This window comes from Armigeres subalbatus, chromosome 1, assembly GCF_024139115.2.
Source record: "Armigeres subalbatus isolate Guangzhou_Male chromosome 1, GZ_Asu_2, whole genome shotgun sequence".
NCBI lineage: Eukaryota > Metazoa > Arthropoda > Insecta > Diptera > Culicidae > Armigeres > Armigeres subalbatus.
Genome location: NC_085139.1, coordinates 219820626 through 219847246, shown reverse-complemented (window position 1 = coordinate 219847246; position 26621 = coordinate 219820626). Strand labels below are relative to the sequence as shown.

At 45.4% G+C, this 26621-nt stretch overlaps 1 protein-coding gene and 1 long non-coding RNA gene across 2 annotated transcripts in view; both read left to right on the top strand.

Annotated features, from left to right (window-relative positions):
- LOC134207007 (low-density lipoprotein receptor-like) overlaps positions 1-26621 on the top strand; it is a 275204-nt gene that overhangs the window by 68041 nt on the left and 180542 nt on the right. The window lies entirely within an intron of this gene.
- Positions 16767-17034, top strand: LOC134211161 (uncharacterized). Its single transcript, XR_009978950.1, has 2 exons — positions 16767-16861; positions 16915-17034. It is a non-coding gene; the product is annotated as an uncharacterized LOC134211161 (long non-coding RNA).

Below are 26621 nucleotides of genomic sequence, written 5' to 3'. Positions count from 1 at the left end.
AATTGAGGTGATGTATGTGTTTTGCAGTGCACAAAATCTAACCCATTTTGCGGTACTTATCCTTATCCTTATTTGCTTCCAACTGGTTGCATTTAGTGGGAAATCCTGTTTTCTATTGAAGCATATTGTTTTGTATTGATAATTTCATTTATCGGACAATGGACTCAAAAGAAATAAAAGCAAACATACTATTTTTTTGCGCAAAAAAAATTAAATAGTCTAGCTATTTTATTGGCAGCTATTCTCAACCATCAAGTTGCAATGCATCAAGACTGAATCGGACTATAGACTCAAAAGTTTTGGCAAAAATATTATTTTTCCATATTACACCAGAAAGTCACCGATACCGCTAGGTGGATTAATCAATGTTTTTCTCCAATAAATTCTGACTACAGCACTGCAAATAAAATAAAACATAAGTTTTTTGTTATTTAATCGCAAATTTGATTTTTTTTTGTGGTGATTCGATTATTCGGAGTGAAAATAAAATCGATACTCCGGATAATCGAGTCCGACCTGTATTACAATTAAATATCACAATTTCGTTTCGGCAACATTTTCCCGTTTTTAAAGCTATTACATACAAAAAGTCAAAGAAAATATAAACCCTTTTCAAATGTTGGTCCATAATGCTAAATTGCTCCCTAAACAAATTTTTATACGTCCAAAATGTGTCGTTGGCTTATGATAGGCTGCTGCACCTATATTTGGTGCTGTAGGCATAAAACACGCTGATAAATTTTCACTCAATATGGACACGGACAAAGTTTTTGTTAGAAAAACTTTTTTTCCTTAAATATGTCACAGGAACATTATTCCCAGAAAAGTTAGATAATTGAAATACCTATCTGCTGAAAAAATTTCATCGATTTCTGAGATGAGGTTTTTTTTGTAATATCAATTTTAATTTTTAAAACTAATTTTTTTCAGTGTAGAAATCGGTTTTTTATTTTTTGGATTTTTTTTTTCAAAAAACTTCAGGGAATTTCACGACAGTCCGCCATACAACACTTTTTTGCTAGTCTTGTCATTTAAGAGTTACATCGATTTTTTTAAAATAAATGAAAAAAATTAGGCTCTTATCAAATTTTTTTTTTTTTTTTTTATTCTTTATTTGAGTGATTTTTAAGGTGTTACAAAGTTCATCACTTGGCTCTTATCAAAGATTGTATAACATTTCACCGAAAACTATTTCGCGGAATTCATTTTCGCGGTTGAACATTTCGCGGAATAACATTTGTCGGTTTGTAACTTTTCGCGGTACGACATTTGGCGGTTTATACCTTTTCGCCGAATGACTTTTGGCGGAATGTACCATTTCGCGGAATGCACCATTTCGCGGAATATTGATAATAATAGCTTAGTGTTCATTCAGTACGTCCACAACTATTACCTGCTTACCAGCTAAGCCGAGTTACATGCATAAGGAAGTCCTCCCAGAATATGTAGAAGTAGTTTTCAAAATTTCAATTGCCTCTTACAAATCCATTATTACATCTGGTAGACGGGCCAGATATAATGAAGGGATTATCTCCTCTCTTTACTTTGTTACGGATAGACGTTTTTATGAATATTTATTTATTTCTTCCTTTCACTTAATACCGAAAAATGGTAGCGTCTGCCAGCTTTGAACTGGGCAGACGCTACCATTTAAAGAAGGCATTACTTCTCGCGTGATTTTTGAAAACGTCGTAAGTCCAAAAGAGAGGCTCTCTTTGTTTACTTTCTCTTTCGATTATTACAAAGCCATTCTAACATTTACATTGGATTTTCCAGCACCGATCTGAAGAAAATTGCTTTGTCTAGTGTGCTGAGGTGAAAATATTGCAACAAATTTTAGATATTAGCAAAAGAGAGCGTAATGAAAGAGAGTCTCTCATTTGGACTTACGACGTTTTCAAAAATCACGCGAGACTTATTCGTTCCCCTTATACCGGGTACATTTGTTCTTTTAAAGAAGTTTTTTTCAACTCCTTTCGCCTTATACTGAGCAGATTCACCCATTTAAAGAAGGCGTTACCCCTCCCTTTACATTATACCGGCAGACGCGTTCTTTTGAAGAAAGCATTATCAACTCCTTTCGCCTTATACCGGACAGATGCATTCACTTAAAGAAAGCATTACCCCTCCTTTCGCCTTATACTGGGCAGACGCATCTATTCAAAGAAAGCATTATCAACTCTTTTCACCTTATACTTGGCAGATGCATCCATTTAAAGAAGGCGTTACCCCTCCCTTCGCCTGACACTGGACAGACGCGTTCTTTTAAAGAAGGCATTACGCCTCCCTTCGCCTTATACCGGGTAGACGCATTCTTTTGAAGAAAGCATTATAAACTACTTTCCTCTTATACCGGGCAGATGCATCCATTTAAAGAATGCGCTACCCCTTTTTTCGCCCTATACCGGGCAGCACTTAAAGAAAGCATTACCGCTCCCTTCGCCTTATACCAAGCAGATGCATTCATTTGAAGTAGACGTTACTCTTCCCATCGCCTTATACCGGGCAGACGCGTTCTTTTAAAGAAGACATTATTAACTCCTTTTGCCTTATACTGAGCAGATAAGCCCATTTAAAGAAGGCGTTACCCCCCCTACCTTCGCTTTTTACCGGGCAGATGCACCCACTTGAAGAAAGCATTACCCATCTTTTTGCCTTATACCGGACAGACCCATCTATTCAAAGAATGCATTATCAACTTTTTTCGCCTTATACCGGGCAGATGCATCCATTTAAAGAAGGCGTTATTCCTCCTTTCGCCTTATACCGGGCAGATGCATCCACTTAAAAAAGCATTGCCCCTCCCTTCGCCTTATACCAAGCAGATGCGTTCATTTAAAGTAGACGTTACTCTTACCGTCGCCTGACACTGGACAGACGCGTTCTTTTTTAGAAGGCATTATCAACTCCTTTCGCCTTATACCAAGCAGATGCATTCATTTAAAGTAGTCGTTACACTTCCCTTCGCCTTATACCGGGCAGACGCGTTCTTTTAAAGAAGACATTATAAACTCATTTCGCCTTATACGGGGCAGACTAGAGATGGTCGGGTTTTGGGTTTTGAAACCCGAAACTCGAATCGAACCCGTACCCGACGAGTTTGAGCCGGATTCAAGTTTGAAAATTAGTACAATATCGGGTTCGGGTCGGGTACGGGTTTAAGAAATAAAATACTGAATATTATTTTATTCAGTTTTATTAATTGTTAAGCTTGTTCGTTGTTTGGGCTTACTTTTTTTTCGATTTAAAAAGAACCAGTAAATATCTAGTTTGAATTTTCCGGGCAAAACTTTAGTGCGGGCTTAAATAATTAAATTATGTCGGGTTCGGATTAAGTACAAGTTTACGAATACCAAAATTCTCGGGTACTCGAGTGAAAACTATTCCGGGTTCGGGTCGGGTCCGGGTTTGAAGGATACATATTTACAAATCGGGTTCGGTTTTGCAAAATGTGAAACCCGACTATCTCTAGGGCAGACGCATCTATTCAAAGTAGGCATAACCTTTCCCTTTGCTTTATACTGGACAGATGCGTTAATCCATAAAAGGGACTACCTTCTTCCGTTTCTTTATACCTAGCAAACGTGTCCATTTCAAGAAGGCATTGTTTTCTCACTTTGTGTTATATCGACAGGATGCGGTCATTCAAAGAAAGAATTATCATCTTTCATTATTCAAATCACAATTCAAAAGAATTGCATGTAATTAAGCAGAAATCTGTAAATATTTCAATGATAATTATTCTAACTTAATTCCGCCAAATGGCATTCTGCGAAATGACTTTCGGTGAAAAGGTACATTCCGCGAAATGTCTTTCGGAAAAAAGGTGCATTCCGCGAAATGTGTTTCGGAGAGTTGATACATTCCGCGAAATGTCGTACCGCGAAAAAAATTTCCGCGAAATGGTTTTCGGCGAAATAGTATACAACCCTTATCAAATGTTACTCTTGACAATTTTTGAAAAACTAAGTATGCAGAGTGGCTTAGAAATACCATATCTTTATGCCTACCAAGTTTCATTCGATTCTGAGATGGTGCTGCCAGCCCCATAGAAGAGTTGGCGCGAAATTCGTCAATATAACCTTCTGGTTGAAAAAACTTTCTTCCTTCAGGTCTGATTGGAGAAACGCTGTAACGGCATCCATTTACTCTACACGCTAACATTCACCTACTCAGAGAGTGAGTAAAATTGTATTGCCGTCTCTGTTCTTCCCACGGAAATTTTACTCAATTTCCGTCAAAAGCAGAATTACTCATAGTTTTTTTAGAAATTGAGTAAAATTTCTATGGGAAGAGAGAGGGCAATATAATTTTACTCAGTCAGATCCATTCTGCCGCGCTTCTCCTGGAAAGCAGGCACTGATCTGTATGGTAGCAACCACTACCCGGTGCAGATCTTCACCAACGATCCCCCTCCTGTGAACATCAAGCGCTGGAAATACGATGAAACGGACTGGGAGTACGAGCGCACCATGTCGACCGCCTGCGCGGACCAACCTCCCTCGTCCTTCTCCGATTTCACCAGCATGATCCTCGATGCTGCTCAGCAAGCCATTCCCCGGTCCAGTGGCCGTCCCGGCCGTCGTGCACTCAGATGGTGGTCCGAGGAAACTCGGCGCGCGGTCAAAGCCAGACGCAAAGCTTTGCGGGCCCTGAGGAAGCTCAGCCCCAACCACCCTCTCAGGCCAGATGCCTTAGACTGTTTATAAGGAAAAGCATCGACGCCAGTGCAAGATCATTATCAGGGAGACGAAATCAAAGTAGTGGGAAGACTATGTCAACAGCATCAACTCCTCCCAATCAATCGCTGAACTGTAGAGACGGGTAAATGCTATGAGTGGTAAGTCGAGGGCGACGACTATCCACCTCGACCAAGGCAGCCAAACGATCTCTGAACCCGCACAGGTTGCCAACACTCTCGGGGAATACTTCGTCTCCCTGGTAGCCACAGCCCAGTACTCGACCGATCTCCCTCACCTCCTATGCCTGTAAGGCCATGGAGAGTATGGTTAACTGCCGGCTCCGTGAAAGATTAGAAGCAGATGGAAGATTCGTCTTCCAACAACACACCTTTCGTCCAGGGTATGGCACCAGCACATACTTTGCCAACCTGGGCCACACTGCCCAGTGCGTATAACGAAGGCAAGCATGTTGACCTGGTTTCTCTGGACATTGCCAAAGCCTTCAGCAGGACCTGGACACCCCTGGTCCTCAACAAATTACAAGAATGGGGCATCACTAGCAACATGCTTGCCTTTATCAAAAACTTTTTGACCGGTAGGACCTTCATGGTCCTCATTGGCGGCTCTGCATCCAGAGAGTATGGCGAGGAAACTGGGTCCCCCACTAAGGTAATCCACTCTTCGAAGGTATTCAGCTAAATGTTCAATCCCACTTAAATTGAACAAGCACAGATAAACAGATGTCTCACTCAACACAGGTTCTATCGTTCAACTTTTTAACAGTGGATTCAATTTTTTGTAGGAAGTGCGCGATCGATTTTCCTTATGTTTGACGTTTACGCACTACCGTAATCTGGTTGCCGCTTGTCCACACATAGCAAATTTAGCTTTGTATGATATTGTTTCCGTGACGATGCTTTTGATTGTATTTTGCTCAATGTGAGATGTCTGTTTCTCTGTGGTACAAGGCTTGTGTCTTCACAAAAGGTCTAGGAAAAGTTTTCCTGGAAAACTTTGTCGATACCCCCAAGATTTATAAGTGGGAGGAGGCAATATTCCAAAGGCAGTTTAATATCTTACCTGTAACGATTTTTAGGGTATGTTTGCCTTATGCGACAGTTAAGCAATATAGCTGTGGTATGGAAATGCTCATATTATCTTTCAAATTTAGACGTACATGTTCATGATAGAATATAGCGGAAGATCAATTTTCTGATACATTTTTTTGCGTCCACAATTTTTCTAAAAAACAAATTGGTTCTTCTGAATGATCTACCATTTTTTTACAACTTTGTTTTATATATAGATCAGCGGCTCTCAACTTTCTGGTACATGTTTTCCTGGGGGTACCTTCGCTGGCCCTAGGGGGTACCTCAAACCAAAATTCGTAATGGCGGACGAATTACAATTCCAATCAAAATTTATTGATAAAGTTTTGATAATTGTGTTTATTTTTATTTCAAAACTGTGTTTTGTACATAATATGCATGGCAATTAGTAAATCCAATAGAATATTGCCCTCCACAACCAGCACAAGAGGCTCGGAGGACTTCTTTCAAGTTGTTCAGAAGCCTGTTTTCAAAAGGTTCGGTAGCTTGGAAACCCCCTTTCAAGAGGCCTGGAAGCCTCCTTTCAAGAGGCTCGGAAGCCTCCTTTCAAGAGGCTCGGAAGCCTCCTTTCAAGAGGCTCGAAAGCCTCCTTTCAAGAGGCTCGGAAGCCTCCTTTCAAGAGGCTCGGAAGCCTTCCTTCAAGAGGCTCAGAAGCCTCCTTTCAAGAGGCTCAGAGCCTCCTTTCAAGAGGCTCAGAAGCCTCCTTTCAAGAGGCTCAGAAGCCTCCTTTCAAGAGGCTCAGAAGCCTCCTTTCAAGAGGCTCAGGCCTCCTTTCAAGAGGCTCAGGAAGCCTCCTTTCAAGAGCTCAGAGCCTCCTTTCAAGAGGCTCAGGTAGCCTCCTTTCAAGAGGCTCGGAAGCCTCCTTTCAAGAGGCTGGGAAGCCTCCTTTCAAGAGGCTGGGAAGCCTCCTATCAAGAGGCTGGGAAGCCTCCTTTCAAGAGGCTCGGAAGCCTCCTTTCAAGAGGCTCGGAAGCCTCCTTTCAAGAGGCCTGGATGCCTCCTTTCAAGAGGCCTGGAAGCCTCCTTTCAAGAGGCCTGGAAGCCTCCTTTCAAGAGGCCTGAAAGCCTCCTTTCAAGAGGCCTGAAAGCCTCCTTTCAAGAGGCCTGGAAGCCTCCTTTCAAGAGGCCTGGAAGCCTCCTTTCAAGAGACCTGGAAGCCTCCTTTCAAGAGACCTGGAAGCCTCCTTTCAAGAGGCCTGGAAGCCTCCTTTCAAGAGGCCTGGAAGCCTCCTTTCAAGAGGCCTGGAAGCCTCCTTTCAAGAGGCCTGGAAGCCTCCTTTCAAGAGGCCTGGAAGCCTCCTTACAAGAGGCCTGGAAGCCTCCTTTTAAGAGGCCTGGAAGCCTTATTTCAAGAGGCCTGGAAGCCTCTTATCAAGAGGCCTGGAAGCCTCCTTTCAATAGGCCTGGAAGCCTCCTTTTAAGAGGCCTGGAAGCCTCCTTTTAAGAGGCCTGGAAGCCTTCTTTTAAGAGGCCTGGAAGCCTCCTTTCAAGAGGCCTGGAAGCCTCCTTTCAAGAGGCCTGGAAGCCTCCTTTCAAGAGGCTCGGAAGCCTCCTTTCAAGAGGCCTGGAAGCCTCCTTTCAAGAGGCCTGGAAGCCTCCTTTCAAGAGGTCTGGAAGTCTCCTTTCAAGAGGTCTGGAAGCCTCCTTTCTAGCGGGAGCCTCCTTTCAAGCGAGAGCCTCCTTTTAAGAGACCCGGGCGCCAACTTTCAAGAGACTCGGACGCCAACTTTCGAGAGGCTTGGAGGCCTTCTTTTAAGAGGATTTAAAAGAGACTGATTATTTTTAAAATAAATTACAATAGATTCAACATGTCAAATGATCGACCTTTTCCAGGCTTTCTGGTATCGCTATATAATCGCCCATATTCGGGTTCATGATTGACTCCTTAGGTGATAATCTTTGACGGAAAGCAAAATTTGGAACCCGCGGATAATTAACCCGTCTCTGTTAAGATCCGGGAAAATGTCCAGAATGACTGGTCCGATATGGGTCGTTCAGTACTTGTTTTGCTCGTCTTCGACCGAGGAATAAGCTTGGTATAAAAATGTGGACCTCGAAAGCCGGGATTCGGCTTCATATTGATGAGGCTCGGAAGTCTCCCTTCAAAGAGCTTGGAATTAATCTTTCAAGAGGGTTGGAAGTATACTTTCAAGAGGGGTTACCTAATTTAATGCAAAAGTTCGAAGGGGTACCTCAAGAAAAAGGTTGAAAACCGCTGATATAGATGATCAAAAAATTTCAAATACCATGCACATTGTACGAGAAATCGAAAAGATTAAGTTTTGATATTCAAAGAATTCCAATTTCATCATACCATTTGTCCTGGTAAAAAAAAGAATATAAATTAGCGAAAATTAAGCTTTCCATTCATGAGTGATGCGCGGTCGTACAAATGCCAACTTTGTTTTATATATAGATGTTCAAGATTGAAAAATTGCATGCAAATTGTACTAAAAACTCATTTCATCGAAAAGATTGGTCACCTTCCTCTGCAGGAGTTCTCATTCTTTTTTTTATTCGCTATGCGTTTCGACAGCCACCTTTTGTTCGTCGCTTCGATACATTTTGTTGAACTAGATGTCGATAGCTGGTCGCTCTTGTAGTCAGCCTCGTTTTGGTCTTCAGTGAGTGTGTGTTTGTCTGTTTGGGCATCTCCGTACTCATCGATGTGCGATTGTTTGTTGTCCTTCGGGGGCAAATTTATGTCGGTGAAATTTGTTTCGCTTGCTGATGATGGATGTGGATTTGTTTTTTGCTGCTGTAGTTTCGAGGCTCTCCGGCATGGTTACGTTCGAGGCTTTTGGGCATTTTGTTGGGTATGTGTTGGCTTTCTACACCATCTTCAAGTTTAAGGCTGATTTGGGTGAGTGACTAAGCAGATGTTCCGATGGTTATGGATGATTGTGTGGGTTGCTTGAGTCTCATCTGTAGGGCCAGATTTAGAGGGGTCCGGGGGTTCCGTGGTCCCGGGCCCCCACAAATATTATGTACCAAAACTAACCTTTTTTGTACATTTTGGGGCCCCCACAAACTGTCGGCCCCGGGGCCCCCTTCCGGCTAAATCCGGCCATATCCGCAGAACCTCGCACTCCGTTAGAAACTCCAGGAAAGTGATTTGTCCTTTTTTTGCTTTGGATAGAAATAACATCATCAATTATTATTTACCAGACTAAGGCCGGAGTGGCTAGGTCGTTGCCGATTATATCGAGTCGTATTATCTTCTATGTCGTTTGTAATAATTGTTTTTAAAGGAGGCTTATTGGGCCTGCGCAAACCTCCTGTCTCATCGGAGGGCCTTCGTGTCAGATCTGTTTAGCGTCCCACCTAAAACAAGGACTTGGGCTTGTACGCCAACCCCACCACATCCTAGGCAGGCACCACAACTCGCAGATGGCCTGGGGAGGGATCGTCAAGCCCTTGGACATAGCCCCTGCTGCCCCAAATAACATCATCAAACTGCTGCATAAATTCGCCTACATTCGCGTGAAGAGTGGACGGAGGGAGGTCATGTATTCGAACAGTCACTGCCTCGCTATCCACATACACATACATGCTTATCTTTACAAACAAAAACGCGTTTTATATTATGCGCTTTTTCGTAGCGCTGCGCTTTGGCGTTTTCCAACATTTCAATAAAAACGCGTGTTGCATTGTGTTGTGCCACTGATTGCTTTTAACATCGGATTTCACTCTCTAAAAACTTTTGCACTTGTGCAATATTAGGCCGCATTGGAAGAACGCCAAAGTCTACCACCAGAGTATTCTTTCTAACACTAATTCTGAAACACGCCGAAATACGAGATGAATCTGATACACGTCCGAATGGCTTTAGTAACGACTATCAACTGGCAATGACGCACTGACTGACCTTGTCTCCGCGTTAGCTTGATGATGTCCCTCCGAAGGGCGGCCGATGATCCATCGTTGGCTTTGGCTTGAGTTGGGCAGTGCTCTGTGATGAACGTGAGGCCCACTCTAGCAGTCATTTTTAATTAACAACATGCCAAGAGTGAAGACCTGGTCAAAAGCGATTTTGCAGTCGCGCAGCCGAGTAGCAACCTGCGAGAAAATCGATGGAGTGTAGAGCGGAACAGATTCTTCCGGTGGGACAGTTTCGCTCTCCGGCAGCTGACGGAACCCAAGTGGAGGAAGCGGGGATCATTCGCTGGTGGATGGTGCCGATGGTGCTGGAACTGTCTAGAACTGGAGCTGCCGCTGCCAGTCGCTTGTGTGGTTGTAACGGTGGGAGGATTGGAATCGCACGACGGTGAGCCGGGATCATTAGAAAGTTAACCCCGTTGAGAGCAGGAACACGGTTCTTCTTCGGTAGGGTCTTGGTGGAGGCCTTCTTCCAGATTTTCAATTTCATCTGCGGCACTTGCGATTGCTGCTTCCTTATCTTCGGCGGGTTGCCGTCATCGTCAATTATCAACGACGAATGTACATTGCTCAGCAAAAGCTGCTTGGAAAGGTTACCCGCGCCTCCAAGAGCAGGGCGCTTCGGCACCTTTCCCGTGACTGAGTCGGCCAACAGAGTCTCCTTTAACGGGTCCTTTAGCGAAAACGAAGAACACAGCGAACGAATGAGAAAAACAAAAACCCAGATTAATCCACCTAGCAGTGATGGCGCCTTTCTCGCGCAAAAAGGTAATAAATGTAGCCTTTACGCTTACACCAAAAACAGTTACACCGTCTAATGTTATGATAGAAAATTCACACTAGTAGACGACAGATGGCGCTGCCAAAAGTTTCTCGAATTTCCTATATTCGAATTTTGACTTTCGGACAATTTCATAGTACTATGAAACTGAACGAAGAGCATACTTACGCCTAAATGCGTGCAACACGAGCATCTTTATAGTACGATGGAACTCTTAATGGGAGCAAGCCACGGATAAACTTCAAAAATATTCGTAGATGCAAGGCATTTTTCATAACACATTATTGTTCTATGCACACTTATTTTTTTTCGCCGAGATCTCAGCATTTTTTGTTTATTTTCCCGAGATGGGCACCGCCGAGTTTCAGCAAACATGATTTTTGCCGAGATCTCAGTAAATGTGACGTTTCGGTTACTGAGATACAGTAAAATTTTTACCGAGAATCAGTAATAAACGAAATTTTCTGCCGAAGTTCAGTTCTGAAGTTTGCTGAGCTACAGCAGTGCCCGATTTTGCCGAGCCCGAAAAAGAAAAAGTTAGTGTGTGTGACTATGTCTCATCACTATTTTAATATTATCTTTTTTATGCGATTCGCAATTGTTATGAAATTCAATAATGATCAACAGCATTTTAGTCTCTGTCGGATGCAACTTGTTGCAAGAAAATCGGTTAAGAGTTACTATGTGAAAAATTGGCTAATGTTTTTTTATAGCATTTTGTGCACACACATACACACACACACATACACAAACACGGACAGGGGGCAGCAGGGACTATGTCCAAGGGCTGCGAGTTAGGGGGCTTGCCTAGGACGTGGTGGGGTTTGACAGTGGGCTCTGTTAAACCTCTATAAAAAGCTGCACGTGTCCGCAAACAAGCCCTACCAAAAAGCGACCGTGTGCCGCTCAAAGCGCACAAGCCCAGCAGGAGTGCCAACCGGCACATCAGGATTAATACCAGTGAGATCCTGATTATGGTATACTGGCCACGGCAATTGACATCGGACGATTCTCGGATTATGGATAGGATTAGACGCATATGAGCTGACAGTTCAAGCTCTATCTGGAATAAGGGCGAATGTCGCAAGAGAGAATTCTCTTCGCCGACTTCCCCTCTTTTAAATTAAAGTGACAAGCAGATGATTTCGTTGCGGTTTTCCCCCTCAGAATGAAAGAAAACAATGAAAACTTGCATTCTGAGGTGATAAACCACGAAGAAATCCACTGCTTGTCACTTTTATTTAAAAGAGGGGAAGTCGACGAAGAGAATCCTCTCTTGCGACATTCGCCCTTTTACCAGATAGAGCTTGAGTTGAGCTATTCTGCTTCCTGAGTAAAAACGAGTGACATCTTTTTGAAATGGCTAGCAGGCTAATGGTTCGACTGCCTCCGTCCCGGTAAACAACCTGGCAGGCCTCCGGTAACGCTCAAAACCTGTCACCTTTACCGGTGGGTAGTAGGTTCAGATGCACCATTCCTGATTTACGCCGATCCGGCTCTGAACACGGTGCTATAAGGCACCGGAGTCAACCCTTGCATGGACCTCACTGTTTACATAGGGACCCATGGGATCACAAAAGGCGACTATCTACAACAGGTAGAGATAACGGCCCGGAGGGGGGACCCGTATAGAATGGAAAACCAAACCAAAAACAACGAAGGAGCAGGCGAAGAGAATGTTTTCGCAAGGAGCGGAAAGTTGCTGAGATCACCAGCATCGACAATGAAAGCGGTGGATAGGACCAGTGATAACAACCAGCAGGTCAAGAAACAAAGACCTCCAGGAGAACTAGAGATTCTGAATCAGATGCTCACACCGAAAGCGGGAGGCAGTGCCTTTCAAGAAAGCCTCCAATTCGGGAGGTCCAGCATGGTGGAAGTGAGAAGAAAAGTAAATGAGCTCTACGATTTCATTAAAGACAGGAACAACGTGCACACTAAGATCAAGGAAATTGTGACGTGTATTAAATCCGCCGTTACAGCTGCTGAACGCGAACAAAAATCGCTGAGGTTGAGAGCTGAAACTGCTGAAAAGACGCTGATAGAGAATGCGGAAAGAACAATCAACGAAGCAGAAGTTACTCGCACGGAGAAGCGGGTTAGGGATTCTCCAGGGGAGGAAGAAGTTCCAAAAAAACCAAAAAACGTGATGGCGTGCGAAGGAAAAAAAGGTAACGAAAGAAAAGACACTGAATGGCGTACCGTCGAGAGGCAGAAGGAGAAGAGGAAAAAAGAGAAAGATAACGGCGAAAATAAAAAGTCAGAACGAACAAAGCAAAAACCCAGAGCTCGCAGAGTGAAGTACAAGGGTGATGCGCTAATCGTGGAGGCAAACAACCAAACTTCGTATGCTGCACTACTCAGGAAAGTGCAAGAAGACCCTGAGTTGAAAGAATTGGGCGAAAACGTGGTTAAAACCAGGCGTACTCAGAAAGGAAAGATGCTCTTCGAGCTAAAAAAGACCCCTCGATCAAGAGTTCGGCCTTTAGGGAGCTCATCGCCAAATCACTAGGCGAGGAGGCAACGGTTAGAGCCCTTTAGTTTTAGTCGAATGTAGGGATTTGGACGAGATCACCACTGCCGATGATCTGAGAGATACACTAAAAGCGCAGTGTAACCTGGGGGACATTCCAATGTCGATACGGTTGAGGAAATCGTATGGAGGCACACAAACGGCGACGATTCGACTGCCGGTAGAAGCGGCCAACCGGCTTATGAAGACTGGGAAAGTCAAAGTGGGATGGTCGGTGTGCTCTCTGAAAGCCATCCCTAGAGTTTCCAAACAAATGGAGAGATGTTTCAAGTGCATGGACTTCGGACATCTGGCAAAAAACTGCAAGGGTCCTGACAGATCTACACTTTGCAGGAAATGTGGCGGGGTAGGACATTTTGCTATAGACTGCACGAAACCAGCAAGATGTATGCTTTGTAAAGCGGAGGACAGAAACGACCACATGACGGGTGGCTTTAAATGTCACGCATATAAAAAGGCGATTACAGGCCAACAGTGATGGAGATAACCCAAGTAAACCTCAATCATTGCGACACTGCTCAGCAACTGTTGTGGCAGTCTACAACGGAATCTAACTGTGATGTCGCAATCATTGCAGAGCCGTATCGAGTTCCTCACGATAACGGTGATTGGGTAACGGATAAAGAACGGATAGCTGCGATACAAGTTATGGGCCGATATCCCATACAGGAAGTAGTCGATAGCTCACACGAGGGATTCGTAATCGTCAAAATCAATGGTATCTTTGTATGTAGTTGCTACGCACCGCCAAGGTGCCCTATAGAGCGGTTTAACCAGATGCTGGATGTGCTCACCGACACGCTAATCGGCCGAAATCCAGTAGTTATCGCAGGAGATTTCAATGCCTGGGCAGTAGAGTGGGGCAGTAGGCTAACCAACGAAAGAGGCTACAGTTTGCTGGAGGCTTTAGCAAAGCTGGAAGTTAGACTGTGTAACGAAGGCAACGTCTGCACATTCCGCAAAGACGGTCGGGAATCCATAATCGATATCACGTTCTGTAGCTTGTGTCTGATGGGAGATATGAACTGGAGAGTTAGTGAGGATTACACTCACAGTGATCACCAGGCCATCCACTACAGCGTCGGCCAGAGAAACCCTACGTCGATACATAGGATGAGATCTTGCGAGAGGATGTGGAAAACGCAGTACTTTGACAAGGACCTTCTAGTCGAATCACTTCGTGCGGCAAGTGGTAATCTAAACCTTAATGCAGATCAGTTACCAGAAACTGTAGCGAGGGCATGTGATGCACCAATGCCGAGAAGATTGGAACCACGCAATAGGCGACGTCCGGCTTACTGGTGGAACGAGTCACTCAGCGATCTTCGTTCTGCTTGTTTAAGGGCAAAAAGACGCGTTACAAGATCGCGAACAGAAGAGGTTAGAGAACAGAATAAGGTAGTATTTCGTGCGGCTAGGGCAGCATTGAACCGCGAGATCAAGTTGAGCAAGTTGAACTGCTTCAAGGAGTTGTGCCGCGAAGCCGATGCCAATCCGTGGGGCTACGCTTATCGGACGATAATGGCAAAGACCAAAGGACCAACAACGCCAGTTGAAATGTGCCCGGAGAGGCTAAAGATAATAGTGGACGGTCTCTTCCCGCATCACAGCCCAACGCTGTGGCCATCAACTCCGTACGATGATGAAGACGACGCTGTTGATGCTACGGTCTCCAGCGAAGAGCTTGAAGTTGTCGCGAAAGCTCTGAAGGTTAAAAAAGCTCCTGGTCCGGACGGAATTCCCAATGTAGCATTGAGGACTGCTCTACTGGCGTTCCCGGACATGTTTAGGACGGTAATGCAAAGTGCCTGGAAGAAGGCAATTTTCCAGATAGATGGAAGATACAGAAGCTGGTGCTGTTGCCAAAACCAAGTAAACCGCCTGGGGATCCAACATCGTACAGGCCCATTTGCTTGTTGGACATCCTCGAAAACTCTTGGAACGGCTTATTCTCAACAGGCTATCAAAGTACACAGAAGGTGAGCGTGGTCTATCGAATATGCAGTTCGGATTCCGGAAGGGTACATCGACGGTGGACGCAATCCGGGCCGTCATTCAGAGGGCCGAGATGGCCTCTAAGCAAAAAAGGAGAGGTGGTCGATACTGTGCTGTCGTAACAATCGATGTTCAAAACGCGTTCAACAGCGCTAGCTGGAAGGCTATCGCTGAAGCACTGCATAGTATGCGTGTCCCGGCGTACTTATGCAGGATTTTGAAGAGCTATTTCGAGAATCGTGTCCTGACTTACGAAACAAACATCGGGCAAAGGTCGATCAGGGTCACAGCAGGAGTGCCACAAGGTTCTATACTCGGACCCATTCTTTGGAATGCGATGTACAATGGAATACTAACACTTAAGCTGCCCAAAGGAGTCGTGATCGTTGGATTTGCCGATGACGTCTTGTCGATAACGGGTGAGAATCTAGAGGAGGTGGAAATGCTGGCAGCTGAAACGACCGATATAATCGAAAACTGGATGGCTAGTGTCAGTTTACAATTGGCTCACCTCAAAACAGAAGTTGTTTTGGTGAGTAACTGCAAAGTCGCACAGAGTGTGGAAATTTCTGTCGGAGGGCACGTAATTCGGTCTCAGCGTTCACTGAAACACCTGGGGGTGATGATAGACGATCGGTTAAATTTTAATAGCCACGTTGACTATGCCTGCGCGAAGGCTGCGAAGGCAACCACAGCGTTGGCCCGAATCATGCCAAATGTTAGGGGTCCGAGGAGTAGTAGAAGGCGGCTTTTGGCGAGCGTATCATCATCGATCCTAAGGTACGGCGTCCCCGCGTGGGGTAATGCGCTCAAAACCAAGCGTAACCAGGCAAAGCTTAAAAGCGTGTATCGGCTCATGGCTATGAGAGTCGCTAGCGCCTATAGGACTATATCGTCGGAGGCAGTATGTGTGATCGTCGGGATGATTCCCGTCGGCATAATGCTGGCTGAGGACATTGAGTGCTACCTTAGAAGGGACATTAGAGGTGTGAGGAAAACAGTGAGAATAGAATCAATGGCCAAGTGGCAACATGAGTGGGATAACTCGGACAAAGGAAGGTGGACCCACCGCCTCATTCCAAACTTGACGAGTTGGGTAAACAGAAAGCACGGCGAAATAGATTTTCATCTGACGCAGTTCCTGTCGGGACACGGATGTTTTAGGAAGTATCTACATCGCTTTGGTCACGCACGTTCACCATGCTGCCCGGTGTGCGAGGATACGGAGGAAACACCTGAACACGTTCTATTCGAATGCCCTAGGTTCGAGACCATACGAAGAGAAATATCAGCTTTGAGCGTGGAGAACATAGTCGGTGAGATGTGTCGCGATGAAGCCACTTGGGATGTCGTCAAAATGTAGTATCGCACATTCTTACGGAGTTGCAAAGAACTTGGAGACGGGACCAGCGAATGAATTGACAGCGACAGCGACCACGCGAAGATAGGGAGAGAGTGATACAATCGGTAACTGGGGAGGTTCCACTGTCGGGGAGCCTCTTCTCGGAAAAGGATAGATCCGCCGCCGGGGACTATTCGAGTAGTCCGCGATTAAGCTGGGAGCTTAATGGCTCAAGGTTATTGATTATCAATCTCGTAATAACTTTCGTCGCCGGGGAGGTGCGTCGGTGTCAATATGATGTAAGAAAGGTGAGGAGATCATTATGTGTATTACACAGCAGTTTGCATGTAGTAGTACGTCGTTTTCATTGTGACTTAGCAACCTCTGAATCACATGACGACGGCCTACGTCACATAGTTTGTTAGCCAATTTACTTCGGATTCCCCTTCCATCGTCATCGCCGATAACGTCGTGTCTAGGGGTAACCAGTATTTTGTTATTCAAACAATAACAAGAGAAAAAGTTTCGTGGTGAAGGAAGGTAAGTTCATTTCGTTCTGAATAACGCAATTAATTATTATTTATTTATTTCAGGACGAGTTTCAGGATAATCTGGATATTTCAGAATATTGAAGATGGATATTTAGGATATTGAGCGCCTATAGTGATTAAGCAGAAAGGAACATTCCGGAAATAAAAAATGCCAAAGGGTAACAGCAGAGTGCAGTTTAAAACATTATATGCTACGTGCAGCATGGAAGAAGTGCTTTAAAAACCCAATAATTTGAACGTAATTGTTTTATAATGTTGTGAAGTTTTATGTTGTTTTGCTGATATAGCTCTTATATTCCATCTTGAAAGTGAATTTTTGTTTCGACAGTAGCAAAGAGTATTAAAAACATGTGTTTGCTTATATTTCGTTCAATAATTTGAGACCGTGTGACGTCACTCACTTCCCCTCAAATTCTGTTTACTTTTTTTAGATTACTAATACTATCAAGCCTCAATTTCCTCCACACCTTCTTTTTACCATATTGCGTCGGTGTAAGCTAGATCCACCGTCGGGGACTAAGCCGAGTAGACCGTGACGCGTAAGAGTACCGGGTTCGGGTCGTCGAAGCGCCATTGAACCGGACGTTATGCCCCACCCGGAATCTCTGGATAGACTTCGGCACTCGACCGGTCACTCGCTGAAGTGAGAAAGGACTGAAGATTGGAGAAGACAAATTAGATGTTAAGAGTAGTTCAGGCTACGCAACAGCCTTCCACGAAAGCGGGTCGTCGGTTTCGAGGGAAAATCCTTCGCCGGGGAGCTCCCTGACGGAGTAGGATAGATTCGCCGCCGGGGATCATCTGAGTAGTCCGCGACGGAACTGGGAGCTAATTGGCTCAACGTTGATAGATGATGATGAATGGCACGAGAATGTTGTTAAAAGACTATGATTAGACCTATATCAGGCTAGGAGCTGAATGGCTCATAGACAAGGGAGAACAGATCCGGGGGAGATTCCGCCGGGGACTAGGTCGAGTAGATCGCGACGCGTTGAAGGGCCGGTTTCGGGTCGTCGAGGCACCATTGAACCGGACGCTATGCTCCACCCGGAATCTCTGGATCGACTTCGGCACTCGTCCGGTAACCCGTTGACGTGAGAAAGTGCATAGAACCTGCTGACCAGGTGTATTAGTGGTGTTGAAAAAGAAACAGCCTTCCACGGATGCGGGTCGTCGGTTTCGGGGGAGCTTCCGCCGCCGGGGGACTCCCCGTCGGAGTAGGATAGATCCGCCGCCGGGGATTATCTGAGTAGAGTGCGACCACGTTGGGAGCTAAATGGCTCGAAAAGGAGATGGTGCTGAATGGCACGAGGAAAAGATAAAGAATTTTGTGTGCTTACTGGTACAAACAAGAGAGCCAAATGGCCCAGAAGTAAATAGAAAATCGAAGAGAGGCGCCGTGAAACGTGCCATTTTGGGAGGAGTACATTTAGTACTGCCTATCCCCCAGAAGTAATACTGGAAGGTAGTCCCGGGGGGTTCAGGGTATTAGGGGAGAGGGTAACTCAAGTAACCTTCTGTTACTTGGGTGGGTTTAGTGGGTCCGGCGGTTTGGCCTTCTGCCTAACGCGTCAACCCCACTCCCTGAGTGATAATTTCAGGTGTCTGTATGCAGATTTGCCTTCATCCCTCTATAAAAAAAAAAAAAAAAAAAAAACACACACACACGGACAGACAGACATTTGTTCAGCTCGTCGAGCTGAATCGATTGGTATATAATACTATAGGTCTCCGGAACTCTTATCAAAAGTTTGTTTTCGGAGTGAAATGATAGCCTTTCGGTACAACTTTGTTGTACGAGAAAGGCAAAAATAAAACACTTGGAAAAATGCGTGAGCAATAAGCACGTCCGTATGCGCTGCTGTCACAAACTGGAATGGATTGTGGTGTGCGTGTCTGTTCGACGCGCGCGCGATACATGGGGCTTTTTATACACAGGAATAAAACGAAGCAGTGGACCAAAAGGCCCGTACCCTACATCAATCTGATGTCCGTGTTAAGGATGCATGAACGGGATTGATTATTTCTGAATTTTTTATCGGGTTTGGAAAGAAATAACAATTGGCAAATTGCTGGAGATTTTCCGAATAGATTGATTAGAAAATCTCGAAAATCCATCGAAAGATAAAGATAAAGAATTATTAACAAAATATAAAATCGATTAAGAGAAATCGATCAAAACAGTTATGTCCCTATGAAACTAAGCGCGAGATATACGTATTTCGACCTCAACTGTAAGGTCGTCTTCAGTGTCTCGTACTTGACTCGACTATTAATTTACTTCTAGGTTTACCATTCATGTAAACTCATTGCATGTCATCGATCTAAACTTTCCACTCCCGGTTGTCCAGCTAATTTGCTTGACAATCTGTTCGCGGAATTACCAATCTCTGCCGTGTGCAACAGGAACTTCCAGTCCAGTAAATGCATTTGCCCGGCTAATAAATGGCACAAAAACATGCATCGAAGATCGAAGTGAAAAAAAGAGCAAATGGCACGGTATTTCCCCTTTCCCTTCGTGGAATATTCACCGCACTCTTGTCAACCTTCCCATTTGGCACGGACTGCTGCTAGTGTGCTGATGATGATGATGAACTGCGGGCACATGGCACACTCCCCGATAAACTGCATTCGATGCTGCTCCGCTCGGCGCAGTCCACATTTGCCAACTGCGGCAACTGTTGATCATATCGCCACAGCAACCGTATTTCCGGTCACAGCAGCCAACTAAGCTGTGCGTGTTTTCTCCCATTTTTCTGCGCCAGTTCACTCCTAGGTAGGTATGTGAATGGTAAACTTGTTTTTATCCGATCGATTAACGAGGCACGAAAACAAGTTAGCTCTTAGCAGAGCGCGATATCAGCGGGAAATTTGCTGATTCAAGTTGGGCATAACCTAAAAGAAGTGCTGGATATGTAATTTTTCATGAAAATATTCTTTTCAAAAAAAAAAAAATCCTGTGAGATAAGGGCCTTTATTTGAACTTCCGTATCTAAGTTTCCAAACGAAATTGAGTTGTCATTGGAAAGCAAAAGCCTCCACCGACTGCCGACCACTGTGCGTCGCTCGCTGGTGCAATGCGCGCGCGTGCGAATCAGTTCACAGTTCGAACCAAACCGTGGAAATCCGGAAGCTGCCTGTGTGACTTTTTTCCGATCGACTGAATTCGCGGAACGCGTGCAATTGATACCTACTCTCACCTCCAACATGATCATGGGTTGGTCCGATACGCGGTATCTGGATGGTGACTGGGTTTCAATTTCACATCATCGTTGCGTTGCGTTGTTGAGCAGCGACCTCCGCATCATGAACTAGCAGACCGAAAGATCACTGAAGCCGAATGGTACAGTTGGAGACGCGGCGGTTACGCTGACAAAGTGTGCGTTTGCTAGCGTGGACATATTTTCGCGATGGTTGTTATTAGTCTCCTCTCGTCTTGCTGTGCGAGGTGAAAACGTCCGATGTTGTGATGAGGCATCACAATTTCAAGCATGTTGCTCAATGAAAAAGTTGACGGATGGAAACATCACTGATTGCGACACCGATCGTTGGTTATTCTTAGCTGGAGTACAGCATGTTCGACCTACTCAGTGGTCAGTGCTCATCAACTCTTTATTTGTAGATGAAGGTCATTTTTAGTTTCACAGGATGTATGGCAAGTTTCGAAACAAATTGTTGCAAAAAGTTGCGTTTTTGGCGAAGACGATTGAATTGCAGGACTCACTAAAATCAGTGATGTGCTGAGAGAGTGAGTGCTATATGAGAGAACAATAAAACTTCCAACCTATTGATGAACACGCGCAAGCACGGTTTGCGTAGTGGTGTGTTCACTAATAGAAATGGATTTCAACGTGAAATAATGAAAATGATTGAGCATTTGCATTTTTTCTGTGGGCGACTTGAATATTTATGCACCAAGTTATTATTTAGACGCAAGAGCGCTGATGTGACCCCAGAGGTTAAATTTGTTATCTAGCTGGAAGTTGGCGGAATATGATGACAGTGTTACACGCCAAAGCATGGTATTTGATGCTTTGTCCAATCTGTGCGCAATCAATGTGCTGATCATGCTAAATCATATTGCAATAAAGGTAGGTACATGAAGGCAAGTGGAAACAGCTGGTTCAATATATAGCACTGGATACTTTCTGTAAGATTATCTGAAGAAACAATTTCAATCCTATCTATAAATAAATTAAATAACTCTCAGAAAATTACGCATGATCCGAGATACTCATCTATGATTTATTTTAATCGTATTTAATTGTAGTTTTTGTAATGCATTTTTATTGCATTTTTGTGCATAAATATTGATAAAGTTGTACCTAATTCCAGTTTTTTTTGTTTCTTTCCAGGTAAGACATCTGAGTAGAGCTTTCTATCGCACACAGGTATATTTATAATTAGGGAAGATATGTTTCAATCAGGGGGCACTCCTTAGCCGTGCGGTAAGATTCACGACAACAAAGCAAGACCATGCTGAGCGTGGCTATGTTCGATTTCCGAATTCTCGGGTTAAAATTTTTTTCGACTTCCTGGGCCTAAAAGTATTACCAAAAGTCGATATGAAACTTGAGATTCCAGTTGCGCAGACTATGAAGGATCCTCGGTTCCCAGAAATGCAGGCCTGTTACAATAGTCGCGGATTCCGCGATTTTCGCAGATTTGTCGCGGATTTACTCTTTCAGTCGCAAAAATCACGGTTCCTTTAAATTTCGTCGCGAATATCGTGGATCTTTATTTACACTCTCTCGAAAATAGAGATTTTAGAATTTTCGGAAATTGATTAGATGAATTCAATTTTTAGACGAGTTTATGAGGAGCAAGAAATACTTTGGGATCCAAACTCATTATATCGTAATAATGTTTTTATAATCGTTTGCTTGGTAGTTGTAATCCGCATGATGTAGGGGTTATCACGCCTATCTAGAGGGTAGGAGGTTGAGGGTTCGTGTCCCTCCAAGACACGTGGATTCTTTTTCGTACATTTCATACCAATTTGTCCATTTCGAAACATGTGCTGCGCACATGCACAGCCAAGACATCTAACAAAAATAAAATTTGTTGGTGTTTCCCATGAATGTTGCTGCGAAAAATCGCGGGTTATTATTACATTTTGGGGGACAACACTTTGTCTATTTTGCTCTCCGAGGGTGTTAGAGGCCGCACACACACATATCACGTAAGTACTTATGGGGGGAATTGGTAATTTGGCCGACAGGGTCATTTGGCCGAATAGGACATTTGGCAGAATATATCATTCGAAAAGTAAGAAATGAGGAGTGACTAGTGAGACGTCTCACTTCTCAATCCTCATTTCTCACTTCACACTACTCACTTTTCACAGTGAGAAGTAGGAAATAAGTTGTGAGAAGTGAGACGTCTAACTTTTCACACCCTATTTCTCACTTTTCAAATGACTTATTTGGCCTAATGTCCTATTCGGCCAAATGTCCTGTCCCGATGACCCTTTCGGCTAAATGACCCTTTTGGCTGAGTGACCTTTTCTGCCAAATGACCCTTTCGGCCAAATGACCCTTTCGGCCATATAACCCTTTCGGCTAAATGACTTTCGGCCTAGTGGCCTTCGGCGAAATGGCATTCAGCCAAACGGCCCTCCCCCGTATTCATGGTACATTGCAGAGTACCCCAGCAGTTGACAAAATGCATTAAAGGTGAGCGAGCACTCCGTTCCCAAGAAGCAAGAACGGCTAAGAAGTAGCACGCTGGACTGTCACACAGTGGACTCGAGTTCGAACCCTGTGTTAACCTTTTTTTATTTTTTCAATATCAGCAAACAAATCGTAACGCATTGAAATTATATTCATGGTGTATTTTCATAACATGAAAACACGATGGATTCACAAAATTGTCGTGTCCGGAGGAGACGGCTGCAACCGAATCAGCCGTCTCTAGCTGCTGCTCGATTCGCTTACCAGGCTCTAGAACATCAATCTTGCATCAATATAAAAAAAAAAATCACCAACAACATTATACGCAACTTTTTCCTTACTTGTTCTCACTCTTTGTTTACATTTTCTTTCTCTGAACTCAAGTCTTGAATCAAAATCGGAAAAAAAATATCAACAATATTCTATGCAACTCTTTGCTTACATGTTCTTCAGCGGTTCTCAACCTGGGGTACATGTACGGCGGATGTAATAAAATTTTTTGATTGATAAATTTTTGATAATTTGATAATTTGCGAAGCCTTCTTTCAAAGGGCTTGAACACCTCTTTCAAAAGGCTGCTCGTAAGCCCCCTCCAAGAGACTCGGAACCCTCCTTTTAAGAGGCTTGATCTCCTTTCAAAAGGTTTGGAAGCCTCTTTCAAAATGGACGGAAGCCTTCTTTCAAGAAACTCGAAAGTCCCATCCAAATGTCTCAGAGGCCTCCTTTTAAGAGGCTTGGAAGCCTCCTTTTAAGAGGCTTGGAAGCCTCCTTTTAAGAGGCTCGGAAGCCTCCTTTTAAGAGGCTCGGAAGCCTCCTTTTAAGAGGCTCGGAAGCCTCCTTTTAAGAGGCTCGGAAGCCTCCTTTTAAGAGGCTCGGAAGCCTCATTTTAAGAGGCTCAGAGCCTCCTTTAAGAGGCCTTAGAAGCCTCCTTTTAAGAGGCTCGGAAGTCTCCTTTTAAGAGGCTCGGAAGCCTCCTTTTAAGAGGCTCGGAAGTCTCCTTTTAAGAGGCTCGGAAGTCTCCTTTTAAGAGGCTCGGAAGCCTCATTTTAAGAGGCTCGGAAGCCTCCTTTTAAGAGGCTCGGAAGCCTCCTTTTAAGAGGCTCGGAAGCCTCCTTTTAAGAGGCTCGGAAGCCTCCTTTTAAGAGGCTCGGAAGTCTCCTTTTAAGAGGCTCGGAAGCCTCCTTTAAAGAGGCTCGGAAGCCTCCTTTTAAGAGGCTCGGAAGCCTCCTTTTAAGAGGCTTGGAAGCCTCCTTTCAAGAGGCCTGGAAGCCTCCTTTCAAGAGGCTCGGAAGCCTCCTTTCAAGAGGCTCGGAAGCCTCCTTTCAAGAAGCTCGGAAGCCTCCTTTCAAGAGGCTCGGAAGCATCCTTTCAAGAGGCTCAGGCCTCCTTTCAAGAGGCTCTCAAGCCTCCTTCAAGAGGCTCAGGCCTCCTTTCAAGAGGCTCAGGCCTCCTTTCAAGAGGCTCAGGAAGCCTCCTTTCAAGAGGCCTCAGAGCCTCCTTTCAAGAGGCCTCAGAGCCTCTTTTCAAGAGGCCTCAAGCCTCCTTTCAAGAGGCCTCAAGCCTCCTATCAAGAGGCTCTCAAGCCTCCTTTCAAGAGGCTCAGAGCCTCCTTTTAAGACGCCTCAAGCCTCCTTTTAAGAGGCTTGGAAGCCTCCTTTCAAGAGGCCTGGAAGGCTCCTTTCAAGAGGGTTGGGAGCCTCCTTTCCAGAGGCCTGGAAGCCTCCCTTCCAGAGGCTCAGAGCCTCCTTTCAAGAGGCTCAGGAAGCCTCCTTTCAAGAAGCTCAGAGCCTCCTTTCAAGAGGCTCAGGAAGCATCCTTTCAAGAGGCCTGGAAGCCTCCTTTCAAGAGGCTCCAGCCTCCTTTCAAGAGGCTCAGGAAGCCTCCTTTCAAGAGGCTCAGGAAGCCTCCTTTCAAGAGGCCTGGAAGCCTCCTTTCAAGAGGCCTGGAAGCCTCCTTTCAAGAGGCTCAGGCCTCCTTTCAAGAGGCTCAAGCCTCCTTTCAAGAGGCTCAGAAGCCTCCTTTCAAGAGGCTCAGGAAGCCTCCTTTCAAGAGGCCTCAGAAGCCTCCTTTCAAGAGGCCTCAGGCCTCCTTTAAAGAGGCTCAGCCTCTTTCAAGAGGCCTCAGAGCCTCCTTTCAAGAGGCTCAAGCCTCCTTTCAAGAGGCCTCGAAGCCTCCCATCTAAAGGGTCGGAAGCCTCCTTTCAAGAGGCCTCAAGTCTCCTTTCAAGAGACTCAAGCCTATTTTTAAGAGGCTCGGAAGCCTCCTTTCAAGAGGCTCAGAGCCTCCTTTTAAGAGGATCGGAAGCCTCTTTCCTGAGGCTCGGAAGCCCTCTTTCCTGAGGCTCAGAAGCCTCTTTTCCTGAGGCTCTGAAGCCTCCTTCAAGAGCTCAGAGCCTCCTTTCAAGAGGCTCAGAAGCCTCCTTTCAAGAGGCCTCGGAAGCCTCCTTTCAAGAGGCTCAGGCCTCCTTTCAAGAGGCTCAGGCCTCCTTTCAAGAGGCTCAGAGCCTCCTTTCAAGAGGCTCAGAGCCTCCTTTCAAGAGGCCTGGAAGCCTCCTTCAAGAGGCCCGGAAGCCTCCTTTCAAGAGGCCTCAAGCCTCCTTTCAAGAGGCTCAGAAGCCTCCTTTCAAGAGGCTCAAGCCTCCTTTCAAGAGGCTCAGGAAGCCTCCTTTCAAGAGGCTCAGAAGCCTCCTTTCAAGAGGCTCAGAAGCCTCCTTTCAAGAGGCCTCAAGCCTCCTTCAAGAGGCCTGGAAGCCTCCTTCAAGAGGCTCGGAAGCCTCCTTTCAAGAGGCCTGGAAGCCTCCCTTTCAAGAGGCCTCCAGCCTCCTTTCAAGAGGCTCGGAAGCCTCCTTTCAAGAGGCCTCAGAGCCTCCTTTCAAGAGGCTCAGAAGCCTCCTTTCAAGAGGCTCAAGCCTCCTTTCAAGAGGCCTCAGAAGCCTCCCTTTCCAAGAGGCTCAGAAGCCTCCTTTCAAGAGGCTCAGAATCCTCCTTTCAAGAGGCTCAGAACCTCCTTTCAAGAGGCTCCAGCCTCCTTTCAAGAGGCTCGGAAGCCTCCTTCCAAGAGGCTCGGAAGCCTCCTTCCAAGAGGCTCAGGCCTCCTTCCAAGAGGGCCTGGAAGCCTCCTTTCAAGAGGCTCGGAAGTCTTCTTTAAAGAGTCCTGGAAGCCTATTTTAAGAGGTCTGGAAGCCTCCTTTCGAAAGGCTCAGAAGCCTCCTTTCAAGAGGCTCAGAGCCTCCTTTCAAGAGGCTCAGAAGCCTCCTTTCAAGAGGCTCAGAGCCTCCTTTCAAGAGGCTCAGAAGCCTCCTTTCAAGAGGCTCAGAGCCTCCTTTCAAGAGGCTCAGAAGCCTCCTTTCAAGAGGCTCAGAAGCCTCCTTTCAAGAGGCTCAGGCCTCCTTTCAAGAGGCCCGGAAGCCTCCTTTCAAGAGGCTCAAGCCTCCTTTCAAGAGAGGCTCAGCCTCCTTTCAAGAGGCTCAGAAGCCTCCTTTCAAGAGGCTCAGAAGCCTCCCTTTCAAGAGGCCCGGAAGCCTCCTTTCAAGAGGCTCCAGCCTCCTTTCAAGAGGCTCGGAAGCCTCCTTTCAAGAGGCTCGGAAGCCTCCTTTCAAGAGGCTCGGAAGCCTCCTTTCAAGAGGCTCGGAAGCCTCCTTCCAAGAGGCTCGGAAGCCTCCTTCCAAGAGGCTCAGAAGTCTTCTTTCAAGAGACTCGGAAGCCTATTTTTAAGAGGTTCGGAAGCCTCCTTTCAAGAGGCTCGGAAGCCTCCTTTCAAGAGGCTCGGAAGCCTCCTTTCAAGAGGCTCGGAAGTCTCCTTTCAAGAGACTCGGAAGCCTATTTTTAAGAGGTTCGGAAGCCTCCTTTCGAAAGGCTCGGAAGCCTCCTTGCAAGAGGCTCGGAAGCCTCCTTTCAAGAGGCTCGGAAGCCTCCTTTCAAGAGGCTCGGAAGCCTCCTTTCAAGAGGCTCGGAAGCCTCCTCTCAAGAGGCTCAGGCCTCCTTTCAAGAGGCTCAGGCCTCCTTTCAAGAGGCTCAAGCCTCCTTTCAAGAGGCTCAGGAAGCCTCCTTTCAAGAGGGCCTGGAAGCCTCCTTTCAA